At 43.5% G+C, this 25331-nt stretch overlaps 1 long non-coding RNA gene across 1 annotated transcript in view; it reads right to left on the reverse strand.

The window, feature by feature from the left end:
• The window catches only part of LOC108788002, a 261791-nt gene extending 244397 nt beyond the window's left edge, over positions 1 to 17394 (reverse strand). The window contains exon 1 of the long non-coding RNA XR_001941302.1: positions 17220 to 17394. This is a non-coding gene — a long non-coding RNA (uncharacterized LOC108788002). The remainder of the gene's footprint in view (positions 1 to 17219) is intronic.
• Positions 17395 to 25331: the final 7937 nt, after the last annotated feature.

Below are 25331 nucleotides of genomic sequence, written 5' to 3' on the forward strand. Positions count from 1 at the left end.
TACATATATATATATATATATATATAATATTTATATATTGTGACAGGACAGTGCCATGTCACTATGGTGATTGGTGTGTTTGGCACCCAGGACTCTCGGCCAGAGGGGCTGAGAGGGTCCAGAAATGGTGAAGAGTTTGAAGGAAGGAGAAGTGAACAATCTAGGCCAAAATATCTGATTTGGGAGCATTCTCCAATTCAGGTCACTTTTCAGTTCAGCTATATTGTCCTAGATTGTTCACTTCCCCTGCCTTCTCCAAACCCTTCACCCTTTTGTGAATAACCCTCATAGTGTTACAGGGAAGGAGCTGGGTTTCCAGTTCTTTCCGGGTTTTCTGGAGTATAACTGGGATCTGGGTCTCTGGAGATTTCTAAGAGTCTTGGGCAGGATGAAATCTCTAGTCCTGGGGCCAGGTGCAGCCAATTGCCAGGCCAGACTCTCCAGGTGGCTAATAGCAGCCCTATTGAGAGAGTGGACAGAGAGGAGGAGGCAGTCAGTAGTGCAGAAGTACATGCAGAGCGTGGGAGACTGTGTGCATGTGACATAAGAGACCCTGAGCTGGAGTCTGGCTGGAGAGGCTGAGAAGGCCTGTGGCATACGCGGTGTATGGGTGAGGCCACGTGGGTCAGTGGCACACGAGGTGTGTTTGGAAAGGCCGAGAGGACCGTCGTCACACAGGGAGGTGTGAAGCTGCTGGGTGTCTGGCCATGAGCCGGTTGAGGCTCTATCCCTGAGGTGGGACATGATGCCGGTGCAGAGCCAAACCTTGGATGTTGCTGGAAGATACACCCTGTTTATGTTTGTTTGCTGAAAAGAAGCAATTTAAGTTGTACTGCGTGGAGAGAATAAAGTTATGTTCCAAAACTGCCTGGCTAAGGATCCTTAAGTACCCTAAATGTTACAATATATATATATGTATCTATCTATCTATCTATCTATCTATCTATCTATCTATCTATCTATCTATCTATCTATCTATCTATCTATATGTGAGTGTTGTAGGTGCTTATGATTAACAAAAGTGGTGGAATGAGACATGTGAATACCTTCTGTACTAAGCAGCCTTAACTGTGCAACATACTGATTCAGCTGGAGGACTTTTTGATTCCTTGAGTCCCTGCTCACCAGTGGCGTAACAACCGGGGGGGCAGGGGGGGCACTTGCCCCGGGCGCAAACTGCATAGGTGGTACAAGACTACCACTAATGCATGGCCTTTCCTGTCTCTATGCACAGCTGCTGTCACTTAGACAGGATGGGCAGGTCGGGATGCGGAAGCATGCACACTGGGCTGATGTTACCGCATCAGTTGCACACTGTGTGTAACGTTGCCACCCTTTAATCCAAAAGAAGCAAATGCTAGCAGGGACAATGGGTATTTCTGCATAGCTATTAGCCAAATAATACAAGTAGTATGTGAAGGAACATAGCATGTGATGAGAGGAACCGATTGGGAGGGAATGAATGTTTGGGCTTACAAACACTTTAATAGATGTGAAGGGTGGAAGGGACCGACCTAGTCACTGGTCTTATTTCACCCGTAAGACTACCACTTTTCTTATTTTTCTGCTGTACGTAATTCCCAACCTGCTGCCCTTCATGCATACTGAAAGCAACTTTTACAACAATTCACTCATTTTAACTCTGACTGGATAATACAAGAACGGGTTTGCCTCCTGTATTATATTTAGATCCTGAATTTCCAAAAGGCTCCCTCTGCCTTATATCTACTTCTGTTGTTGCTTGATTTCCCTGGGCTTTACTATCAGTGCCAACAAGTCCCATCCTTCTATCTTATTATCGCTGGTAGAATTTTTAAAGGAAGTCTCTCAGGCTGGTTTTGGCCCCATCCCCTCATCAGGCTGCCAGCAGCTTCCTGAATCATGCTATACAATTTTATACCAGTTACTGGTCACTAATACACTAGTTTTTTGGAACCTGATTTGCATTGCTGATAGTAGTGAAGACACTGGCACTCCAGATGCAGATCAAATGCATCTATTTATTGATGTATAAGCAGCATATCACACTAGTGCAACATTTTGGGGTCTTGCAGGATCCCCTTCCTCAGGAAGCAAAACATGTGATGCCTGAGGAAGGGGATCCTGCGAGACCCCAAAACGTTGCACCAGTGTGATATGCTGCTCAAACGTCAATAAATAGATGCATTTGATCTGAATCTGGAGTGTCTCTACTATGATCTGTGTACATGGCGATTGCCAACCGCTGACGACCGTTGCACCCATCCAATTCATATGGATAAAGCGGTCAGGAGTGCGATTGGTTCATGGTTAACAGCGATATTTCCGTGTTTGTGGATGACACCAAAATTGGGAGGGTAATAGACACGGACTTAGACATTATAACATTACAGGAGGACCTGGATAAAATAGGGGAGTGGGCATTAATGTGGCAGATGAGGTTTAATGTCGATAAATGCAAAGTAATGCACTTTGGAATTAAAAATAAACAAATGGGTTATACAATTATGGGTATGCCGCTGGGGAAGTCAGAAATGGAGAAGGATTTGGGGGTCATTGTAGACCACAAACTGAAAGGTAGTTTGCAGTGCCAGGCTGCTGTAAACAAAGCTAGCAGGGTCTTGTCCTGTATTAAAAAGGGGATGTATTGCAGGGACAAGTCTATAATTTTGCCACTTTATAGATCATTGGTTGGACCTCATCTGGAGTATGCGGTCCAGTTCTGGTCACCAGTACTAAGAAAAGATGTCCTTGAGTTGGAAAAAGTCCAGCGGAGGGCAACCAAACTAATTAGGGGTATGGAGGACCAGAGCTACGAGACAAGGCTACTAAATTTAAACATGTTCACATTGGAGGTGAGGAGATTAAGGGGGGATATGATCTCCATGTACAAAATGTTTAATGGTGGTAGCAACATTAGCGATAAACTGTTTAAAATTAACTCCATTACAAAAACTAGAGGCCATCACCTAAAATTGGTGGAAAAAAAATTCCAGCACAAGGGGCGAAGGGGGTTCTTCACAGTAAGATCAGTTAGGGTCTGGAACTCACTGCCACAGACAGTGATTTCCGCAAAGAATGTGGAATTGTTCAAGAAACTTTTGGATGATTTCTTAAGGGACCGTAATATACAGGGGTACAGGTACTCCTAGAATGAGATCCTAATAGTTTGGACTTGATGGACTAATGTCTTTATTCAACCTCAAATACTATGTAACTATGATTCTGGTTTAAATTGCTGTCTATAGGGCATCCTTTCAGGAGTCTGCAAATTTTTTAAAAGGTTTGGCTGGACCACAACAGATTGATCTTTCAGAAGTTTGATCACGCTTTAGTAACATCATATTTGACTGCACCGGTCTTCAGCTTACAAGGCATAAGGGGCCTTTGCTGCATCCATTGACATCACCAATAAGCCACGCATAACATGCAGTACATGTAATGCAACAAAAGAAGTTCAGAGATTGCACACTAGGAGAAACATTTAAAGACTAATGACATGCTACCGGTGTGGTTGGACACTGGAGGCATGCTGCAGAAGACTGCCAGAGACTGGGGACACATACTGGGAGCTACATAGTACTGCTAGAGAACATTGACATTACAGTTATTTTACAAAATCAGCACTTGCACAGCGGATTGCTGGGGTCCGACGTGGCAAGTAACAAAGGGCCATATGAGGCCCTCAGGCCACAGGTTGGGGACCAGTGTTCTAAGGACATCTGTTTCAAAATCAACCTGTTACCCTCATCAATGAATGGTCTCGAGTCTTGAAAAATAAGAAGAAAATAAAAAATAGATCTGGACAGGAAATTTTCAAGTTGAGGCTGCAGTGTGTGCTGGTGTGGATACCATAATGATGGTCTAGAAATAAAACATTCTGTTTGAATGCTTTAGCGAAGTGGACAGGCGTAAGATCGTGGCTAGAAAAAGCCATCAGTGTGATGAATGCTTCATTCAGTGGATGGTCAGCAGGAATATTAAGCATGCAGTAACATGGAGGGGTTTGATCAGAGACTCTCCTTCCCTGGCGGCTTTCACTGGGATCTAACAAACATTGCAAGGCTTTTCTATCACAGCGGATATCAGGCTTCACCCTGGAGCATCAGTCACTGGGCTACGTCTGTGCATGGACTGCATTAATATTCTCTGCATGATTGGGGTTGGTTTGTGCTTATTCTGTGCGACTGGAGAAATTCCAGGATAACCAGCTCCAGACAAAATTTGTTTTTTTACAAATCCATTTGGGGGGAGACTTAGATCCTCTGCTTTGCTGTTGTTTACTGATTCAAATGACTTCCTGTCCTAGTAACATCTGTGTCACTGATACAGGAAGAGTGGGGGAATCTCAGACAGCAAAATATCCTGACAACTTATCAAATCCAGTATATAGAGCTAAATAGTATATAGAGCTAAATAGTATACAATGCCATGGCCCTTTCGTTTTTACTTCCTACAATGCAATGTATCTCCAAAGGTATGTAGATACCCCCTCCAAATTTTTGATGAAGGGTCCTGTTAATGCTTTAGCATACAAAGACAGAGTAGACAACTGTGTGGTCCCAGCCTTGTAGCTTTGTGACAACAGTGGGGAAGACCTTTTACTGCTCCAGCATGACTGTGCCCCTGTGCACAAAGCCATTTCCAAGACATGGTTTAATAGGTTGGTGAGGAGAAATTCAATTGGTCTACTCCAACTCTGATCTTAACCATACTGAACACCTTTGGGATAATGCGGGCAAAGTCATCTCCATAAAGACATGGCTTGATGGGTTTGGTATGGAGAAATCTGATTGGTCTGCTCAAAGCTTGGACCACAAACCATACTGAACACCTTTGGGATAATGAGGGCAAAGTAATCTCCATAAAGACATGGCTTGATGGGTTTGGTGCAGAGAAATTCAACTGGTCTACCCCCAACTCTGATCTCAACCATACTGAACACCTTTGGGATTACGAGGGCAAAGTCATTTCCATAAAGACATGGCTTGATGGATTTGGTGTGGAGAAATTTGATTGGTCTGCCCAGAGCTTGGGCCATGACCCTACTGAACACCGTTGGAATAAACTGGACAAAGCCAGCTCTATAAAGACATGGTTTGATGAGTTTGGTGTGAAGTAACTCAAAGGAGCTCTGACCTCAAACCTAATGAATAAACTGGAACACCAATTCCAAACCAGGTCTTCTCATCCAACATCAGTACCTGATCTCACACATGTTCTTTTGGGTTAATGTGCATACCGTCTTAGAGACACACTCCAACGTCTTGTGGAAAACCTTCCTAAAAGAGTAGAGGCTGTGATATCCACAAAGGGGACCATATCACTTTCTCTCCCCCCTCATTCTCCTTTTCCCTATCTCTATTTCTCCTGTCTCTCTTTCTTTCTGTCTCTCTGTCTCTGTCTCTGTCTCTCCCCCTTACCCCCATCTCTCTCCCCCTCTCACTATATATATATATACCATTTGCATCCAGCAGGTGGCAGGTTTCGTGCAATAGATAAAATCGGCATACAAGCATACAAGTTAATAATATACGATGCCCAAGAAACACTTTATTTTCCCTTTACAATGTGTGTTTTGCTTTTAAGGTAACAATACATTTTACAGGATATGAAGCTTAACAGAAAAACGTGTTGTTTCCTGTTTACGAAAATTGCTTTGAGTGTCTGCTGATTGGTGAAAGGTTGTTATACAGGCAATGTCGGCTGTTATGAAGACATCACTGTCCAGTTATACCCCAGGCTAATGTCATTAAGACTGCGTGGAGCCCCAAGACAGTCTATTACCCAGCCAGACTTCACACATCCACAATCTATTATGGTTCTGTACAATCATAAGAAATTCTATATACCTACATAGACTGACTTCTAAGGCTTGTGAATGCCTTTGATGTTTGCAAAAGGGAATAAAAACAAGTCAAACAAAAATAAAATGGGTAAACACTAAAAAATAAATGCATACATATGTAGGCAAGGTGAAAAGAAAAGGCTCAAGGAATTCCACTGGACTTCCTATTCTCCTAATAAACTTCTCTCTTCTTGAAATTAACCTTCTTTAAGCTTTCCCTAATTAACTATTCCAAAACATATTCAGACACATCAGTCTCCACGCACATGCTGCCTGTAGCCTTTTTTAAAAATCTCATACAGTCTGGCCAACACGTTGGACCTTCCCAGAAAAAGAAAGTGGCTTGGATTACGAGTGTCTTCTTGTCGTGTAGGCAAATTAGCCACCTGCCTAAGGGAGAAGTTCATGAGAGTGTCATATTAATTTTTCGTCTCTGGTTTAACTGGATTCATTGTTATCTTTATAAAGTGACAAACAGGCAATCCGCTTCCTGAAAACGTCACAGCACCCAGCCTCAGTGCTCCTCTCAAGAGTACTCAGCCCTGGTGCAAACAGTGGGATGGCTCTTGGGAGGAGTTATGCAAAGATCAAAATGCCTTGATTGACGGGTGTCAGTCTAATGGAGTGGGTGTTCCTAGGCAGGTCACGGCTCAGTCACGGCTCAGTCACGGCTCCCTGCAGGGATTGCTCCCCTCCGCGATCCTCCAGCGCTGACTGGAGGAACGAACAGGGGAGGGGGCGGGCACAGCTGGCTCTGCCTCTAGATAGGCAGAACCCACTGTCACTCACATAAGCTGGGTGGATCTCGACAGTAATGTCGGGATCTGTCTCTGCTGCAGCAGTCTCAGTATACCGCAAGCTGTAGCTCGCGATATACTGAGCTTTGGGTCACGGGAGGTTGCTAGTATATGTCCTCCCATGACCCTTAAGAGAACTATGGGGAAAAACACTTACTCCATAGTTTTCTTTTAACTACAGAGAAATATGAGATCTCCAGCCTTGGCAGACTATCTTGTGTGGCAGAGCTGTTTAAATCTCAGAACTGGATAGACAACAATTCAAATCCTTTGGTATGTCTAATAAAATAATTACATATTGGTGCTAAGCTGCCTGCCTAGAGTTCAAAGCAGAACTTGGGTTCACAGAAATTCTCATGTAAACGTATTCCTTACTAGCGACAAAGGACGTAAATCCACTTTATGTGCACCAAATGCCTTTGCAACCAAAGTAATAACCTTATAAATGTAACAGTGACATAATCACTGTGCTGCACATGGCCTGTGCCGAGAGCAGAGCTGTAGGAGGGGCCCAACAGGCTCCACCCACTACAGGCCGCCTGCAGGGGCGTATCTGCCGCGAGGCAAACAAGGCGTTTGCTTGGAGCGGCAGATTCCCTGAGAGCGGCAAGACAACTGCAGGAGGGGGCGGAGACACGTCCAGTCACCCTGCACAAGGAGAGGGAGCAGCAGTGACCGGTCTTTATTACAGGAGGGGGCGGAGACAAGACCAGTTACCCTACCCAAGGAGAGAGAGCAGCAGTAACAAGTCTTTATTACAGGAGGGGGTGGAGACAAGACCGGTCACCCTGCACAATGAGAGAATAGCAGTGAGCGGTCTTTATTACAGGAAGTTTCAAGTATCACTCTGGATTACTGCACAGATCTGGAAGAAATAAACTCAGTACACCAAGATTTAAGAAAGAATACACATGGCTCAATTATTGTGACAATGTTTTCTTATCCCGGAGTTCAACTTCAAGTATATGGAACAGCGAAAAAAGTAAAACATGAAAGCCTCATAAAGAGACGACTTTCATCATAGAGTTACAGAAACAACTCAAAAGGTGTACTTACTGTAACCACGGCACAGTTGCCTTGTAACTTGTCACAATAGTGATGATAATTAGGTATCTGAAGATGCTGAACATGCTCCGTTGATGCTAGACTACACGGGTTGATGCACAAAGGAGCTAATTGCAAAAGATTCATTCCGGCTTTAAGGCACATCTATCAGACACTTCGTCAAATGTTAGCAAAAGTGTTAAAAGCGTACTTTCAAAGAGATACATGAAGGTTGGCACTGGTGACTTCTCATTCTGCAAATGCTGGATTGTCATTCTAACCCTTTAACTTCAATTATTTGAGTTGCTAGCCCAAGACCGGTAAGTCAGTAAGAACTTTACTGCAACTTCTTGGAATGCATATTTTTTTTGCAGGTTAATGACACAGAATCCATTGGGTCAGCAAAACAGTCAGGCAACTAGTATTGTCAGAATAAGGTCAGCAATGGCGGTCCCTATATTTCTGTTAGGAAGTGTATAGCGGAAAGAGACATGGTCACCATGTCCATTGAGGACAAAGTGGCTGCTTTTCTGAAAAGCCCCCAATCCCTCCTATCCCATGCCCCTTTCCTCCCCTCAGCTTTACTTACTTGCATTCCCTTGCCGCTCCACCCAGGGGTATGGTAACATCACTCCTTTGGTCATGAGCAGTACTGCAAGAAAAGCCAATCATGCTCTATTGCATTGCATAGTGCTGCCAGTCTGACATTGGACGAGTTCAATCAGAGAGCTGAGTGACGACCTCATCAGTGTGGTGCTTCATAGTCCTACTAGTGGGGTCATATAATCCTTAAACCAACTTTTCTTAATCAGGGTGCTGTGGCACCCGGGGGTGCCTTCTGGCATTTTCAGGGGTGCCTTCAAATTTTTGCACACGCACGTGTCATGCATTTCCATAGTGCAGGCAAGCCGCCCACCAGCAACATGGAAGTGCATGATGCTAAATCAGAACAGGCTGCATCCAGGACCTCCCTAGAATTCAGAAGAGGACAGAAGTGTCCATCTAGACCAGTGATGGCGGACCTTGGCACTCCTGCTGTGCCAAAACTACAAATCCCAACATGCATCTGCCTCTGGGAGTTATGTCTGTGGCTGTCAGAGCCTTACAATGCATCATGGGACTTGTAGTTCCAAAACAGCTGGAGTGCCAAGGTTCGCCACCACTGATCCAGACAATGCTGCCGCTGGCGCATTGTGGTGATGAGTATAAGGTAGGACTCTGATGTGAAAGGGGGATTGAGAACTTTGATGTGGGGGTTTTGATGTAAAAGGGTCTCTAATGTGGAAGGGTGGGACTCTGATGAGAAAAGGAGGGAACTCTGACATGAAAGGGGGCTTCTGATGAGAAAGGGGGCTTCTGATGAGAAAGGGGGGGCACTCTATATCATTTTGGGGTTTTGTTTGCATGGGGTCCTCCCTTAAAATCCATACCAGACCCCTATCTAGGATAACCGTCTGGTATAGATATTTGGAGGAACTACACATAATTTTTACATTTATGTTCCTACATTTATGCTGGGGTGCCTCAAGATCTTTCATCTTTTTGAAGGGTGCCATGACTGAAAATGGGGTGGGAAACGGTGCCCTAAACAACGTGGATGTATACTGACTGTATCACAAACTCAAAGTAGCTAAACTTTAAATTTGTAATAAAGATGAAGAGAGGCTTTAAAGTGATCCTGTCACTATATTAAACATGCCAAAGCAAGCTGTACCTGTAGAAAAAGAGAGTCTATACTAAACTTCCCTTCTACCAATGTTCCTGACCACCGCTAGGTTTCTGAAAAATGGCCCCACAAAGCCGACACTTCTAAAAGTGTTGATCTCCTGGGATCCCCAAGCTCTCACTGGTTCCTCCTACTTACCACAACGTCACAACTGAGAGCTGCGGAGGACCGAGGAAATCAACGTTTCAGAGTCATTTTCCCAGCACATATATACGGTAAGATCTTCTTTTACAGGTATAACTTGCTTTGGCATATTTGATATAGCAACAGGGTAGCTTTAAATCTAGGGGGTAGTGGAGTCACAGTTTAAAGCCTCTCTGTAGTGCTGACTCCTCATCTGTTCATATACTGGAGCCAAAAATGACTTCAAGTCTAAAAGATCTAATTTGTTTTTTGCAGAAACACCAAACTAAAGTCTACTTAGCAGAAAATCAAATATATCATACCCAACTGGCAGAAAATTACAGATTGAGAGGCATATTTAATGACGTGCTATCGCTCAAATGAAAAAAATCAAATATCTCTTGGCCCCTTCCCAAAAGGTCACATTCTCCTTGCTAAGTTCCTGAATCACTTTTATATTTCATATCAGCAAGTCGCAACCAGGGCTTCAAGGAACATTAAGGGTTCCTTAAGAGGTTGCTAGGGGTTCCTTGAGTCACGGCTGCCTGACCTCTCATTTGATGGTGCCTGCATAGTTCAGAGCCTAACAACGCTTGTCATAGCCAGCTGCATAACACCAATGATCTTTATAGCTGTCTGCAAGTGTCATATTCTGACCACCACTATAAAGGGGGGGGGGGGGGTTCTTCCTACTTGCCACCAATATAAGGTGCAGTTTTGCCATTGAACCCCAATTGATTGGTTTAGTAGGGGTGAGAAAGGCTGTTCTATAGTTGTGACATTTGGGTTGGTAATAGATGTGGCAGTTGAGCAAATATTGGAGTTCTGGTGAGGGTACCTCTTTATTGTAATCCCAAAGAGATAAAACAAAAAGCCAGTTTATGATACATCTCATCTCAAGATCATAACAGCTTTTATCATCTGAAGGAACTGCATATTCATACCTTTAGAAATATATTAAAAAGAAACCTTAGGAAGTATTTCTTACTTTAACAAAAGATTAGTGGATGCTTAGAACAGACTTCCAACAGAGGCAGTGAGTCAATCAACAGTAACCGAATTTTAATAACATTTGAGACAGACGTAGGCCTATATTCAGACAAAAAGGTTAAAATATAAGAAAGTTGGGGGAAAGAAAGGGCACTTGGTCTTATTTGCCGTCACTCTTCTGTGTATCTATCAAAACCTAGAACCTGAAGAAAAGAAAGTGGACCCTGTGGTGCCACAGATAAATACTAAATGGTCTAATTGTATTCACCCTTCAAAGTGGACCCTGATATGTCCAACAGACAAAGTCCTGACTTACTTTGGGAAATGAAATAATTTACCGTAACAAACGTAATGATCAATGTTGAGAGACAACTAGATAAGGAAATGAGGGACAGCTGTGAGAACTGGACTTCCTCATATACCCTCTGCTCTGTATACCCTCTTTCCCTCCTGCCCTAGCTGAGTAATATGCTAGAGTAATCAGATTTAATAAAGGGTCAGAGTATGAAGAAACCACACAGATTATACTTAAAGTTGAGTTTTTAATAGGTTTGGGTTAATAGGTTTGACATGTGATCTGCTTGACCCCTTTTTGGCCTGGTCCTGTACACTCCATATTGATGACGTGATGAGAATGCTGAACTGATCAGAAAGACTTTCTAGTCTTAAAACGTACCGTATGTCAAGCCAACACCATACACACATATATATGGAGAGAGAGAGAGAGAGAGAGAGAGAGAGAGAGTGAGAATAGAGATACTGGATATATAGATATATAGGTGTGTAGCTACAATGCATGGGGCCCCAAAGCAAAGTTTTAATGGTGCCCCCAGTGACCTTTCTTTGACACACCTGGCAATCTCAATTGGTACTACAGTGTAACTGATCCTAATATAGAATATATATTGAAATCAAGGACAGGCAGATTTCCCACCCCCAACCAGTGCATGCTGAACAATGGGATTTAGTAGTCTATAATAAAAAAGAATGGATGACCTGAGGCTCTAAAGGCAATACATCTTCTCATAGATGGGGGGATGCAAAGAAGATCAGTGACTGAGGACCAGGGCTGAAGCAAGAGGGGGGTCTGGGGTGGGCATATGCCCTGGGTTCAGCTTTAGGAGGGGCACCACTGGTCATGTGGATGGAGAACCTCTCCCTTGGGGAGGGGGGGAGGCAACTCTGAGCCTTTGCCCCAAGTAGCAGAATATCTAGCTCCCCCACTGCTAGGGACAGCATTTGATTTCAGTTCTTCCGGAATGGTGACATCAGACAACCTCCTTAGTGGGGCCCCCTTCCCACCTTCGGGCCCCATAGCATCCACGTAGGCTGCTATGGCTATATTTACGCCACTGTGTACATATAAATAAATGCATTTTAGAGTTGGGGAATAGTAGAACCCTTGTCAGATTTTTACTTCCGTCTGTTGCATGTTGCAGTGCACATAAGATAAGGATTCGGATCCTTCTCCCACCTTATTAAAAACTAGAAAAATATGTTTTTGGCATACACTTGACATTTGCTGTCAGCCATTTTCTTTCTCTAAAGCCCTAACCAAACTCTGTGTATCTGAAGTCTGGACAAAAATGTCACTTAAAGCAACGTAAAGCTCTCGCCATACACTCCCAACATAACCACATAAGGAAGAATACACTTTGCACAGAGAATGCACACCATGTATGGACCAGACACTGAAACATCAGTAGATCATAAATCAAGCTGAAATTGGACATTATTTTCAAATAGTTTCAAATAGTGATCATTAAAAAGTTTTTTTTTTTTTTTTTTAAGAGAATAAAAATTCTATAGAGGAAATGACAGCAATTCCCCTGATGTTTTCCATCCAGCTGTATTACTTTTGCTCACTCACCTCTGGATATTTAATTTCAGCACACAAGTAAGCCCCTGGGACATATAAGAGCAGCTGATGGCCTTATATCTATATGACAGCAAGAAACATTGCTTAGCTCGGCCTGCCAACTTAGGAATCCAGTGACAAGCTGAAATTGGACATTATTTTCAAATAGTTTCAAATAGTGATCATTAAAAAGTTTTTTTTTTTTTTTTTTAAGAGAATAGAGATTCTATAGAGGAAATGACAGCAATTCCCCTGATGTTTTCCATCCAGCTGTATTACTTTTGCTCACTCACCTCTGGATATTTAATTTCAGCACACAAGTAAGCCCCTGGGACATATAAGAGCAGCTGATGGCCTTATATCTATATGACAGCAAGAAACATTGCTTAGCTCGGCCTGCCAACTTAGGAATCCAGTGCAGAGAAAAATGGGATGGAATTTCAGGGACTGACATGAAAAAAATAAAAAATATGCAGCAGCGTTTTCCCTAATTAGAAATTATTAGCCTCCTGAAATGATCACATTTTGTACACTTGGCCAATTATCTCTGCTGCATGTAAAATTACACTCGCACCTCCGAAAACACTGATGTACTATGTTGCTGGCTGGCACAGTGGGCTGTGGCGCAGGAGACTATTTTTCCCCCCACTGTCTGCAGTCTTGAAGCAATACTTTAAGCTGACAGGGAGAGACAATGCTAATGTGGCTGCACTTATGTGTGCCAGTGAACGGAGGAGCTGATGCGTTTTAGGCAGCCGCTATGCTTTAAAAGGTATGCATGCATATTCTGAACGGAGACCTATTGGACTGATTCCATGTCAGTGCAAATCTATCTATCTATCTATCTATCTATCTATCTATCTATCTATCTATCTATCTATCTATCTTTATCTTTCTATCTATCTATCTATCTATCTATCTTTATCTTTCTATCAATGTCTCAATCCAACCTTTGTATCTCACTCTTTCTCTCTATAGCTCTCTCCATCTATTCCATGTCTTTCTTTCTTTCTTTCTTTCTTTCTTTCTTTCTTTCTTTCTTTCTTTCCCCATCCATCGCCCATATCTATCTATCTATCTATCTATCATTTTTCTATCAATTTCTCAATCTAACCCATGCCTCACACTTTTTCTCTCTATGGCCCGCTCCATCTATCCAATAACTTTCTTTCTTTCTTTCTTTCTTTCTTTCTTTCTTTCTTTCTTTCTTTCTTTCTTTCCCCATCCATCGCCCATATCTATCTATCTATCTATCTATCTATCTATCTATCTATCTATCTATCTATCTATCTATCTATCTATCTCATTTCTGTCTCCCCATCTCTATCTACCCCAAATCTATGCACCAGCACACATTCATACAATCAAATACTCATAAAGTACATGGAAACTTATATTCATTATGTATTTCTTCAGGTATTATCTGTTACATCCTGCCTGAACTTTACTGAAAATAACACTACTTTATAAACTCCCGAGCCATGGTGGAACTTGCTAACATCAGCCGGCAATTCCGAGGCTGTTCAAAGCATTCTAACAAAATGTGTGCCACCTCATGTGCCTCTATAGCCCAAATGATCCCCGGTCCCAAATGATGCCGGCTTTGCCATATTCTGCACCGAAATCCACAAAACTGCTCAGGTGCAAGAATAATAATGACACATTGACCACGGCGAATAAGGCGGCACAAAGTCAACCAACCAATCAGGTCCGGCATCCCTTCCCTTCACAGCAACCAGAACAATGAATGAGAAGTTCTGGCTGGTTGTTGCCAGTTACTTCACTTTGATTGTACGTTTCTATTATGACAGAAGCCTGTGGAAATCGATGGGGGGGATCACGCATATGATTTTTGTCCTCACATACTCCCAAAAAAAAATAAAGCAATTCCCAAGAGCATTTACTAGGACAAACCTACGTCAAGACAGAGGGCAAAAAATGGATTTTCCGTGGATAGTCAAACTGAAGTGGATTACCAAAGCTAATCAGTCTCCGACAGATGTAAAATTTGCAACACTGGCATGCACAGGATTCAGGGGTTCACATACTTTGGCGTCAGACAACCCCTGACACTCCATGAAGCAATGCCTTGTTACACACACACACACCAAGGATAGTGTGACACATCCACACACATCCACACAACCAACAAACCATGACTGCAGCAGAGCAAACCATTATTTAAGGAGCATCTATCTGCTTGTTAATGTAATATGTGCTTAGGGAAAGGCAGCGGTTGCAGTTTCCTAGGTGAATAATCATCACGCTTGTACTGCACAGAGCAGGGGCTGGTGCAAAAAAACACGGTTTGTTGTGCGCGCTCGGCTTGTGTACTATGAGCATGCCACACTCTCCTTGCACAACATATAAGCACTGCAGCCCCAAGAGGACTCCGCAGATCTAATCGGGCACTGACACAATGAAATGCTCTTTTGCTAAATTAAATAGCCTAGGTATATGAACCAGCAAGGCTGCCATGTAATTTCCTTAAAAGCCGTATCTCTACTGAAGGCTGGCTTGCTGCACTATAAAAAAAAACAAAAAAAACCCACATAAAACACCAGAGCAAGGGGAATTAATAGGCAGTTGTAGAAGACTGTAAGGCAAGGGGATGGGGAGGTTTAGAAATAGTACATTAGTGTTTGACTTATGTGTGTTTTTTTTGTTTTTTTTAATGTTATTTTGCCTTCCAGCCAAAAGGACATACAAGATCTGCAAGAGCGGAGGGTGATATTGTCCTTCATCGTATTACACTAAGTACTGAGCAGGAAGGGAGACACAAAGCAAAAGGGATTGAGATGCTGCTGCAGGCTTCTCATTTAAGAAGCACATTAATTAATTTCAAGTCTTTTAATTAACTCCTTGCACGCCCAACCTGAAGCCTTTTTTTTCAGCAGACCCTCCTACATCCATATTCCCTCAAAGCACCCTTAACTATCATCCCAGCTACTGTACAGTACACTGGTTATTTTTAATCATGGAGTTGCGTGGTATTAACTCCTTGTCTCACGCGCAACACTAAGGTAGGAGGACTTAGATTGAATATTTTCTGATGACACATTTAACCAGCACAACCTGGGGTACCCTAGAGACACCGGCCTTCACAATGCAACATCTATGGCAAGGCTTAAGAAGAACTCCAGCAAAGATAACCTGGTAAGAATGAATAGCTCATTAAAAGGTAAAATAACAGAACCACTTTCAGTCCAGAGATGTTCCCTTACTGCCACTAGATGCCCTCATTCTGATGGCCAGCATTATTCAACCCACTTCCGCTGAGCCCGGGTCACCCTGGATCCGTCCTCAGCCTGTGATTGGACAATGAAAGGAGAAGCAGTGCAGTGTGGAGCTCCCCTCTCTGCCACTTTGCTCTCGCCTCTTATCAACATGATTCTTTTCGGCACAAGAACTGAATAGCTCCTGGAGCCATCCTCAGACTGTGATTGGACGATGAAAGGAGAAGCAGCGCAGTGGTGAGCTCATCTCTCTGCTCTCCCTGCTTATTGACATGCTTCTTTTCAGCACATGAACTGATTAGCTCCTTGCACTGGCATCACAAGGTAGGCTCAGCCTAGTCCGGATGACACCAACGGAGGGGGTTGACACCAAGACAACTTGCAGAAATTTTGGTGTCACCTCCTCTGAAAAGTTGGGCACTCAGTTATGGATAGAGTGCCCAACAGTTGCACGAGATAGGAGGGATACCTTATGTCCCCTCCTTCCTTTGCTGGCATCCATCGCCAAGATGGCTGCAGGTAAGTGCATGTCACGTCCTCACACGCATGCGTGATGACATTGCACGTGTGTGTGATGATGTCACGCCTGTGCGTGATGACATCCCAGCAGGGTGTCATTCCTGGTGGCCACTCCGGGTAACACAATGCCTGGGGATGCCCCTGGCTCCTTGTACTGCTTCTTCCTTTCACACTCCAGCCCTGCTGTACTGGGACTTCAAGAGGCTAACAACAGTCATTTTCAGGCTCTTACACTGCTTGCTTTTAAAAAGCGGAGTGTCTTGAGTTCAGTTTTAACACCATGGCACCAAGTACCACGGTGTTCAGTTATGGAAAAAAATATATAAAAGGTCCATTGATGAATTAAACACAAAGCACCATCACGTGCAAGGTGCAAAAAAAAAGGAACGATGGTCGTCCACCGGACACAATGGGCTGCTGCATTTTGCATTCAGTCCTCATTAAATAAGCCTCAGAGCCTTCCATCAGCTCAACTTCCAGCTGCTTAGACCAGACTGACTGGTGAGAACTGATTTCTGAGTAGTTGGGTTGCTCCTAACCATTGTTCTATGCATGATGTTAAACAAGCCCACAGGTGCAGGATGGTCAAAAAGGATAAAAGGGATGGCTGGTGATATTTTGCATGTAGATTACACTCCTCGTTAGGTAACCAAGCACACTGGAGGATGCAATGTTTATAACAATGTATATAATAGATACCAACCCTACCGAGACCATAGGATCCAAGCAAACAAGTGTGGATTTGCTTATTAGATATTCCCTGCTTTCACATCACAATCCCAATGAGACGATGTGTTTTAGTTCAGACGTGCTGGGCACGGTGAGTCACAGCAGACTGGGCTGAACAGCTGCTGGGAATAAAATATTTTTTTCCCCATGCACATGTATAATAAATAAATAAATCACATACACACACTTTGCAAGCCTGTACAGACCTAAGGGGAAAAGGGAAGCCAAGATTGGCTGCCTAACTGTAACCATTGAGGGCAGCAGACAAATCCACTGGTGTCTTAGTTTTGATATAATATGGTAACAGCAGCAAACAGCCTCCCCAAAGGAATAATACAAATGTCATTTTCTGAAAGAATACACGACTTACCCATTTGATAAGCTATCGATCCAGCTTGTCTATGGGAATGTATGCTCTTCCATCACTCTATGCAGTTTTGTAAGTCACATGGAGCAGCCAGTAGGAAAAAAAAATACAATCTAGTTGCATTCAATGATGAGGAATTTTGTTTCCCCCCCTTTTAGTTCATCCAGCCAGTGAAGAATAAAATGATTCCCAAAATTAAAAAAAAAGAGAATGCAAGCAAAAGGACATCCGAATTAGAACAGCTTGCCCAACATTTGTCTTGGTGAGGGTGGTAGATCAATGCCTGGCTAGCAAATTGGAGAATCTATGGCACAGGCTCCTGCAGATGGCATGGCCACCTCCAACAGTGTGTTTAACAGACAGAAAATCCAAGGAATCTCCCATGCACTCGTACATCCAGCATTGCATCAGATTAACCAAGTCAGCATTTGCAGGGTAGGAAGGAGGAAGGGTGTGTAGAGGGGGGTCACTCACCAACCAGGTGCCACCCCTGCCCATTGCAGGGTTAATGGGCTTTCCATTGCTGAAACATCAAACCTTTTTTCTTTTTTTTTTCCTCCCTTCTTTCCCTCTCTTCCATCAGCCTTTGGCTCAGGCTGCATCCTATGCTACTGCATTTCCCCAGCTCTCCACGGCGCTACATAGAGCTTAAAGGATGGAGGGGAGTTGGAGAGAGGAGAGAAGGAGGGGGGTGATTGCAATGCCTGAATAGCAAAGTCTTTTAGAGGGTTGCAGATCCTGTTCCCAAAATGTGAAGAAGCCCCCAATGAATTCACAAGCGCTTCTTTCTAGCACAAGCAGCAGCTCTGGCGCTGGCTTCAGCAGGGACAGAGAGGAGGTGCTAAATCATTTAGGAGAAAAGGGAGGCTGTGCAAGAGACAGAGGTATGTGCTGTAGTCATTAGAGGTGCCACCAGATAACCCCCAGCATCATCTTCTCTGCTGGTCCTCCAGCAGCAAAATAATTGGCATGCCAAGGAGGGAATGAGAGGACAGGTTTCAGCACCAAGGACAGCGTCCAAGTCTGTATGGACCGGATAGATCCCTGTGTGGATGGAAGAAGCCACAGTCTGGCTCCTGGGACAACTACTAGTTTAGTGCAGGGAAGCAGTACTCACACATCCAGTGACCTCCCAGCTATGGAACTATTGGTAGCACAGATGTCGGAGAATGGCTTGCTGCATATGAGGTTCCTTACTCAGGCTGATTCCTCTTAAAGAACTTAAAGAACTTTTGGCATAATCATTCTTAACCCTTAAAGTGGGGCTACCCCTGCACAGCAAGGGTTAAAGCAGAACTATGGGGAAAACTACTATTAGCCCCGCAATGGGACTACCACCGCACTGTAAGGGTTAATTGCTCCTTTATGTGCTAAATAACTACTAGTAGCCCAGATATAAGAGAATGGCTTGTTACATTTGAGGATTCCTACCCAGGCTTTTTTTTGCTTTCTGCCAAATTCCCCATAAGCAGAAATTCAAGGGAAAACTACTATTAACCCCTGCAATGGGGCTGCCCCCTGCACTGCAAGGGTTAAAGCAGAACTCTGGGGCATAATTATACTTAACCCTTGAAGTGAGGATACCCCCACAATGCAAGGGTTAAGCACTCCTTTACGTGCTATAAAACTGTTAGTAGCCCAGATGTAAGACAATATCTTGTGGCATTTGAGGTTTCCTACCCAGGCTGTTTTTGCTTCCGACCAGGTTCCCCTTAAAGCAGAAATGCAAGGGGAAACTACCATTAACCCCTGAAATGGGGCTGCCCCCCACACTGCATTGGTTAAAGCAGAACTCTGGGGCATAATTATTCTTAATCCTTGCAATGGGGCTACCCCTGACCTGCAAGGGTTAAGTGCTCTTGTATGTGCTATATAACTATTAGTAGCCCAGATATAATGGAATGGCTTGTTGCATATGAGGCTTCCTACCCGAGCTCTTTCTGCTTCCTGCCAGATTCCCCTTAAAGAGTAACTCTGGGCATAATCATTCTTGACCCTTGAAGTGGGGCTACCCCTGCACTGCAAGGGTTAAGTGCTCCTTTATGTGCTATGTAGCTATTAGTAGCCCAGTTATAACAGAATGACTTGTTGCATATGAGGTTTCCTACCCAGGCTGTTTTTGCTTCATGCCATGTTCCCCAGAAATACAAGGGGAAACTACTATCAACCCCTGCAATGGGTCTACCCCCACACTGCAAGGATTAAAGCAGAACTCTGGGGCATAATTATTCTTAACCCTTGCAATGGGGTTACCCCCTGCACTGCAAGGGTTAAGTGCTCCTTTATGCGCTATGGAACAATTAGTAGCCCAGATGTAAGAGAATGGCTTGTTGCATATGAGGCTTCCTACCCAAGCTGTTTTTGCTTCCTGCCAGATTCCCCTTAAAGAGTAACTCTGGGCATAATCATCCTTAACCCTTAAAGTGGGGCTGCCCCTGCACTGCAAGGGTTAAGTGCTCCTTTATGTGGTGGGTGGCCATATGTGCAGACACCTTCTAGGTGCTTACTTTTCATGTATACATACAGATTATTATTCAGATTACAAGTCACAGTAACCCTTGCAGTACGGCTACCCCCACACTGTAAGGGTTAAGTGCTAATTTTGGTCTAGAGAGGAAAATAAAAAACTTAAACTCACCTGATCCTCCTGAGATGGCCGGCTGTGATAGTGCTTCCTTTCAGTCTTCTACTCCGCTGCAGCAATAGTATGTCCCTCAGTGTCCTCATGTCCTATACTATACACTGTATATAGGATGTAGGGACCGCTGTGGTATGTCTGGTTTGTTTGTTTTTAGTACTCCCTAGAATAGTTTATAAATACCTGTTGATCCTGCCAGTAGACACATTGGATAGCCACTTCCTTTGGTGTGACAACTTGCTTCCTTTTGTAATGAAATCTCTGCAACGTTGTCACCCTTGGAGCTGCTTAGATGCTGGCACCGTTAATAGCCCTATTAGTACATAGCGACACCTAGCTGCACCCACAGTCCTTCAGATTGAGGAGGTGCAGGCGCTTAGGGAAGTGATGCTCAGTCCTTCTCACCTCCTCCAGCACTGTTTAGCAGAGTGCAGGATTAATCCAGCTACCCAGCTACACTGACAAATACAAATCAGTTCATTGCTCACTCACTCTATATTCTCGATTAGTGACTCAAAAAAGTGTTGCAATCAGAGACACCAGACAGTATTTTTGAAGGAAGGTAGTGCTGTGTGCTTTATCTGACAAGTCTAGGTGCCTGTCCATGGCTGATTGAAACCAAGACAGCGGTTGTTTAGCAAGGATGCTGACTGTGCTGTCAGCAATACATAGTTAGTATATATAAACATTTAAACTATAATAATCAAAATAGGACACAGGAAGTAAAATTCATAGTAAAATATATTCAGGTAACGTATACAGTGCTACCTTGTGTGCCCCTCTGCATTATTTTTCACCTTCAAAGTGGACTTAACATCAGATATATTTTTTCATATTAAGTGCATGCTTATTAATGTGTTAGTATAACACTTCCAGGTATTGCAGGGATCACAGCACTCCCCCCTGACAATGCCTTCATCTGGTTTCCTCTCCAAAAGGATGGTACCAGCTTTGTTCAGGTGTCATTCAGGGTCACAAATCTGGACGAATCTGCTTTCATATATTCAGGTGAATAAGGACATGAGCATATCCACAACAGACCATACCTTTGTTATGGGGCTCAGAAGAACAAGGGTCCCGGAACTGTTGTCTACATCAGAATTTCTCAGCCTTTTTTCAGTCAGGGCACCTGACTGCAAAATCTCTAGACGCCCCATTCTACAACGAAAAAAAGTGAATGCAATGAAACAATGTATGATCTCCCCACCTCAAAATCAATACCAAACCCTTAAAGTGAATGTTAAAGTGGGAGCTCAGACGAAAACAAACAGACAAAAAAAGACAATGTGCACGTTCCCCCTTTACATCAGAGTCCCCCCTTTTACATTAGAAGTCCCCCCTGCTATACATCAGAGGCCCCCACCCTTTACATAAGGACCCCCCTTCACATCAGAGTCCCCCACGTTAGCAGAAATTTTAAGGCACCCCTGACAAAGACTTAAGGCACCCCAGGGTGCCATGGTACCCCGGTCGAGAAAAGCGGATCTACATAGTGGTCCATGTAGGCAGCAACTCAATATGTGGTGAAAAGTTTGTAGACACCAGCCCATCACACCTACTACATATGAGCTTCAAAGGCTTTCAATTCCAAAATCAGGTGAACAAATCCAGTCAATCTCCACTGACAGACTTTGGCATACAAAGGCATTTTAAGCAATGGTGCAATTTCAACCTGGTAAAGGAGAAGGTCCTTTTGGGTTCCAGCATAACTGTGCCAATGTGCACAAAGCCAGCACCATAAAACATGGTTAGATGAACTCATCAAGCTATGTCTTTATGTTTTGGGTTGGTTTATGGTCTGAGCTGGTGTGAAGGAACTTAGCAGATCTAGATCATCTTTTGAATGAATTGGAGTACTAGTTGCAAGCCAGGGCTTATCATCCAACATCAATACGTGACCTCATAAATGCTCTTTTTTACTCAATGGGCAAATATCCCTATAGGCACCCTCCAAAATGTGGAAACCTTTCCCAGAAAAGAGGAGGCTGTTATAGCAGTACATAGGGGACAACCCTATATCAATGTCCATGGTTTTGGAATGGGATGTCCACAAAGCTCATATAGTTGTGACGGTCAGATGTCGACAAAGATTTGGCTATATACAAATTGGATGAAATGTATGTATATTTATTTTGTTAACCTCTAACTCACGGTTTCTCAATCCGCGTAACCTCAGGACCCACATTTGTCCTTGGTCATTAAGTCGCAACCCAAGTCGCACTGCAATGGCATGCACAGCACTGCAGTATCGGACTGTGGGTGGGAGGTGCGTTTGGGGTGTCATTCAAATTAATGGCAATGTAACATACCTTCCACACCAGAACGCTCAGTAGGTTTGTGTGGTATGGTGCATGAATCGCATGAGACTGTTCGATTAACGCACTGTACTAGTGTGAACAGGCCCTCAAAAACACGGACAGACACACACAACCACAGACACAATCTCACACACTCCAAAAAATTATAATTCTTGTTCTTTTTTTAAGATCCACTCATTCTCCCTACCTTACAAGAATGGGAGTGCATCCTCAGCTTGGGGTCCATATGTGCATTGCTGGTACAGCTCCCTTGCATGCCTTTTAGAGGTGCTGGGAGCCAGAATGTGATGTCAGTCCAGTCCAGGCACCTCTACAGGGTGTGCATGGGAGCTGTAACCAATAAACATGTGGATGGAGCTCCCTTATGGCCATACTTCCAGCCCACCCTACTCCACCTCAAGCTGACATCTATGGCCTGGCAGCATATTTTGAATGGCTGCTCTGTGCGAGAACTTACAGCGCAGGGCTAGGGGGAAGCTGAGGAGTCTCTCACCTAGAAAAATGAAAGGCATGTGGCGACCCAGTGAACATGGGGTTGCAACCCACTTTCGGGTCACAACCCACCAGTTGAGAACCAAGGCTCTAAAGGATTGCTATAAAAGTAATTAATATTCTGTATCACTAGAGGAATTGCCTTTGAGATGCTGATTAAAGAGGTAGAGGGGCTTAATAGTTTTGCTACGGGGAACCCATCACACTTAGTTACAGCCCTGCAGGTGAATAAAGAATTTTGCAGTTCACCAATTCTGCTGATTTGTGAATCAATCCGCTCTTTGCTATTCATGACCGTTTGTATTTAATACTATTACATTGTCAGAAAATTGCATAGGTTAATGAACTGGTGGGTAGAAATGTAAAAGTGAAGGCAATGACTTGAATATAAGAACATTAACACAAACAACACTATTCCCATAATTACAGAATTTTCTTTTTATATGGTGAACAGGATAACCTTGTAAAACAGAAGATTGACTCAGTCTAATTGTTTAAATGTTTTGAACACGTTTCGACACCAAAGGGTGAAGCCGACTTGTTTCCCGAACCAATATTTTACTTTGAAAAGACCTTCGCTGTTATACAATTGGAAGACAGCTGAGCCACCCACCGCTAAAGTGTGAGTTTCACTGATTAACAGGATTCCGGACTATTGTCTTTGTTAAGCTCCTGAAATTGTGAAATGTCCCTAGCTAATTCTTGGAAATCGATTCCCCTTTTGATAACCTCTGGGTTGAGTTGTGAGCCTTCATAGGTACATAGTAAGGGCTCCAGTTGAGAGTTCTCTCTTTAAAGTGGACTTGTGGTTTGACTGCCTTCTCAAAACTGTCAAATAAAAAAACTGTTTAAAAGGCATTTATAAGTCTCCTACTAGCATTGGAAGCTGGTAATTTAAATACAGGATTGTTGCTGAGGTCCCAAGAGACATAGAAATAAATTGAATGCTTGTGTAGCCCCTATCACCTTCTGTGAGGTGGCTATCTGAAATTTAGTGCTGCCAGAGCTGTCTGGCTGAATGATCGTTGGCATTTATCTGGGTAATTCCAGGTGTTCCAGCATTGATTGTACCGGCCTGAGTGGAGTGTGATTCTGCTGCAGTGCGTGACAACCTATGGGAGACACTGTTAGTGTGTGTGCAGTCTACCAGCCAATCACTGGGACTCTCATAGCCAGTGGTCCATGCTGGGACAGGGCATATATTCTCAAGGGAATTGCCATGTGCTCAGTCTAGTCTGGTTGCAGCCAAGTATTAGTACTGGCTGGGTGCTGTCCAGACTTGCTCTGGGCCTAGGCTTATGGGTGGGAATGCTCAAGTGCGGTGCAATGCTTTGCTAAGCCTCAAGTCTGAAAAGGCCTTTGCTACTGATTGAGATGAAGAATCAGGGAAGCTGATGGCTGTTGTAGATGCCTGGATTAGAATGGACCTTAGGAGATCCTATGGAGGATCTCATGCCCATCCCTCCTCAGCTGTTGCCCGAATACCCAGTGTCAATGTGTGCTCCTATTAATCTTACAATTTGGAATCCTGAAAGGGACTGGTGAATCTGGAGTTCTGCGCTGTCTATTTTTCTCATGGATGCCCTAAACCCTAAACCCTCGCTCCCAAATCATGTGTTCTAATAAAAGTTCCTCAGCATCATACCTCTGGTCTGGAATTTAGCTCTCTCAGTGACCAGTATAGGGTGGGTAATGCTATTGGAACAGTTGTTGCTAATCATCCCCATTGGAAGACCCATTCTACAATTCTCTGGGGGTAAGCTACACTTTAAACCAGGTTTATAGGGCCTAACAGGAAAACTACTCTCATAAAGTCTTGGAGGACATGTACCAATGCAACGTTATTAAACAAAGTTGCATGTGTTGTTACGGAAAAGTACATTTTCACAGTGACAATAGTAGTGTATACATAATTGGCTGTAAAATAGATTTTTTTCTTTTACAATGAACTTGGCTTACATAAAGCATCAACTATCCAGTCTGATTTATTTCAGTTTGAATAGAAAAGGTTTTTCTCAAGTAGCTTTAGCAGTGACGCATGCTTTTCTATCTAACTGTAATAGACCTGCTTTGACCGGCGGATAGAAATTGGCCAGTAGTCTGCTGTGGCTGTTCCTGTTCTTGCTGATGTAAAAACTCATTAAGAATAAAGAAACCACAGAGGTTGCATCAGTGAAATCTTGGTCAGTAGCAGAAAGTTTTTAACAAGGAAGAATGGTCTGAAATATTCTAGAGAAGCAGAGTAACAAGCAGGGGTTTTTGCTATAAGTATTAAGAGACCGCAGATGACACAGCTGTGTAAAATTGACCAGCAGCAGGACAATTCTACACAGCAAGGTTAGGCCCAAAATTACCAGAGACAAAAACTGAAAGATTGGCTAGTAGCAGGACAGTTTTATCAGGAATAATAGGCCAAAATGTACTAGAAACAAAAAACACAGGCTGGACTTTAACCACAAAAATTAGGACATGGTACAAAAGCAGGGCAGTTTGAATCGAAGATAAAAGGTCGAACCATGTATGCCTCCTAATTTTATTTTAGCTATGGGGATGGGTTGGGGGTGCAGTGCATGTGAGTGATTATAATGTGAAGTGGTTTAGGTTCACACTGTTTTTGCACTTGTTTGTTTCTCTGGGTGTTATGCCAACAAAACGCTGCTCTAAGGA

This window comes from Nanorana parkeri, unplaced genomic scaffold (assembly GCF_000935625.1).
Source record: "Nanorana parkeri isolate BGI_ZX_2015 unplaced genomic scaffold, ASM93562v1 scaffold297, whole genome shotgun sequence".
In the NCBI taxonomy this organism is placed as follows: Eukaryota; Metazoa; Chordata; class Amphibia; order Anura; family Dicroglossidae; genus Nanorana; species Nanorana parkeri.